The 2,644-nt window shown below is 42.7% G+C and overlaps 1 protein-coding gene across 1 annotated transcript in view; it reads left to right on the top strand.

Moving 5' to 3' along the window:
• Positions 1 to 2,644, top strand: part of NLRC4 (NLR family CARD domain containing 4) — a 29,519-nt gene that overhangs the window by 5,318 nt on the left and 21,557 nt on the right.

The following is a 2,644-nucleotide window of genomic DNA, read 5'->3' as shown; positions in this document are numbered from 1 at the left end:
TTTTTTTTTGAGACTAAGTCTTGCTCTGTTGCCCAAGCTGCTGTGCAGTGGCACGATCTTGGCTTACTGTATGTATTCTTGGCAACTTTGCTGAAAATGAGTTCATTGTAGGTGTGTAGATTTGTTTCTGGATTATCTATTCTGTTCCATTGATCTTTGTGTCTGTTTTTATGCCAGTACCATGATATTTTGGTTATTATAGCTCTGTAGTCTAATTTGAAATCAGGTATTGTGATTCCTCCAATTTTGTTCTTTTTTTTTTTTTGAGATGGAGTCTCACTCTGTCACCCAGGCTGGAGTGCAGTAGCATAATCTTGGCTCACTGCAACCTCCGCGTCATGGGTTGAAGCAATTCTCCTGCTTCAGCCTCCTGAGTAGCTGGGATTATAGTCACGCACCACCATGGCTGCCTAATTTTTGTATTTTTAGTAGACATGGGGTTTCACCATGTTGGCCAGGCTGGTCTCGAACTCCTGACCTTGTGATCTGCCCATCTCAGCTTCCCAAAGTGCTGAGATTACCAGTGTGAGCTACTGCACCCGGCCAGCAATGCAATTCTTTTTTTTTTTTTTTTTTTTTTTTTCCCTCAGGATAGCTTTGGCTATTCTGGATCTTTTGTGATTTCATATAATTTTTAGAATTATTTTTTCTATTTTTGTGAAGAACGCCATTGGTTTTTGTTTTGTTTTTTTGAGATGGAGTCTCACTTTGTTACCCAGGCTAAAATGCAATGGTGTGATTTTGGCTCTTTGCAACATCCACCTCCCGTATTCAAGCAATTTTCCTGTCTCTGCCTCCTGACTAGCTGGGATTACAGGCATACGCCACCATGCCCAGCTAATTTTTGTATTTTTAGTAGAGACAGGGTTTCTCTATGTTGGTGAGGCTGCTCTCAAACTCCTGACCTCAGGCAATTCACCTGCCTCAGCCTCCCAAAGTGCTGGGATTATGGGTGTGAGCCACTGTGCTCAGCCGACATTGGTATTTTGATAGGGATTACATTAAATCTGTAGATTGCTTTGAGTAGTATGAACTTTTTTTTTTTTTGAGTCTGGCTTTGTTGCCCAGGTTGGACTGCAGTGACTTGATCACAGCTCACTGCAGCTTTGACCTCTTGGACTCGAGTGATCCTCCTGCCTCAGCCACCCAAATAGCTGGGACTACAGGTGCACGCCATCTTGCATGGCTAATTTTTTGTATTTTTCGTAGAGACGGGGTCTCCATATGTTGCCCAGGCTGGTCCCAAACTCCTGACCTCAAGTGATACACCTGCCTCAGTCTCCCAAAGTGCTGAGGTTACAGGAGCGCACCACTGTGCCCAGCCTGAAGATTTTAGCAACATTAATTCTTGCAATCCATGAACATGGAATATTTTTCCCTTTTTCTGTGGAATCAATTTTCTTCTATTTCTTTCATCAGTGTTTTCATTGCAGTTTTTTCATACAGTTTTCATTACACAGATCTTATACTTCCTTGGTTAATTCCTATGTGTTTAATTTTATTTGTAGCTATTGTAAATAGGATTCCTTTTTTTTTCTGTTTTAGACAGAGTCTTGCTCTGTCACCCAGGCTGGAGCGCAATGGCACGATCTCGGCTCACTGCAACCTCTACCTCCTGGGTTCAAGCAATTTTCCTGCCTCAGTTTCCCGAGTAGCTGGGACTATAGGCGCATGCCACCATGCCCAGCTAATTTTTTCATTTTTAGTAGAGAAGGGGTTTCACCATGTTGGACCAGGCTGGTCTCTAATGGCCTCAGGTGATCTGCCCACCTCGGCCTCCCAAAGTGCTGGGATTACAAGTGTGAGCCACTGTACCTGGTCCAACTTTCTTATTTTTCAAAATTGTTTTTTATATTCTAACTCCCTTGCCTTTCCATGCAAATTCTAGAATTTGTTTATATCTTCAAAAGCTTCTGCTCAGCCTCCTGAGTAGCTGGGACCATTACCATGTGCCAGCACACCTCACTAATTTTTTCTCTTCCTCTTCCCCTTGCCCTTGCCCTTGCCCTTCTTCTCTTCTCTCTTCTCCCTTCTCTTCTCCTCCTCCCCTTTCTTCTTCTTGTCTATGTTGCCCAGGCTAGTCTTGAACTCCTGGGCTCAAGGGCTCTCCCCTTCAGCCTCCCAAAGTGCTGAGGTTATAGGTATGAGCCACTACACCAAGCCAGTTTTAGGAGAATTTTTTTTGTGTGGTGTTTGCAGCAGGGGGTGTTGCAGATTCCTTGTCATTTTTATCATAGACGATCACCTTATCTTCAAAAAGAATGATTTTAATTTCTTCCTTTCCAATCTGTATTCCTTTTATTTATTTATTTTTGCCTTATTGCACTGTCTAGGACTTGTAGTATAATGTTGAATAGGAGTGATATGAATGAACATCCTGCCTTGTTCCTGACCTTAGAGGAGAAAGCATTCAGGCTTTCACCATTAAGTGTTTTTGTATTTTTAGTAGAGACAGGGTTTCACCATGTTGGCCAGGCTGGTCTTGAATTCCTGACCTCAGGTGATCTGCCTGCCCCAGCCTCCTGAAGTGCTGGGATTACAGGCATGAGCCACTGCACCTGGCCTCTTTTCTGTAATTTCTTAAGTAGTATGCCTAGGTTATTGATTTGAGATCTTTCCTCATTTCTTTTTTTTCTTTTTTTTT

The sequence above is a fragment of the Cebus imitator genome, unplaced genomic scaffold (assembly GCF_001604975.1).
Source record: "Cebus imitator isolate Cc_AM_T3 unplaced genomic scaffold, Cebus_imitator-1.0 Scaffold88, whole genome shotgun sequence".
Classification (NCBI taxonomy): domain Eukaryota; kingdom Metazoa; phylum Chordata; class Mammalia; order Primates; family Cebidae; genus Cebus; species Cebus imitator.
Note: the sequence above shows the minus strand (reverse complement) of the source record. Positions and strands in the feature narration are given on the sequence as shown.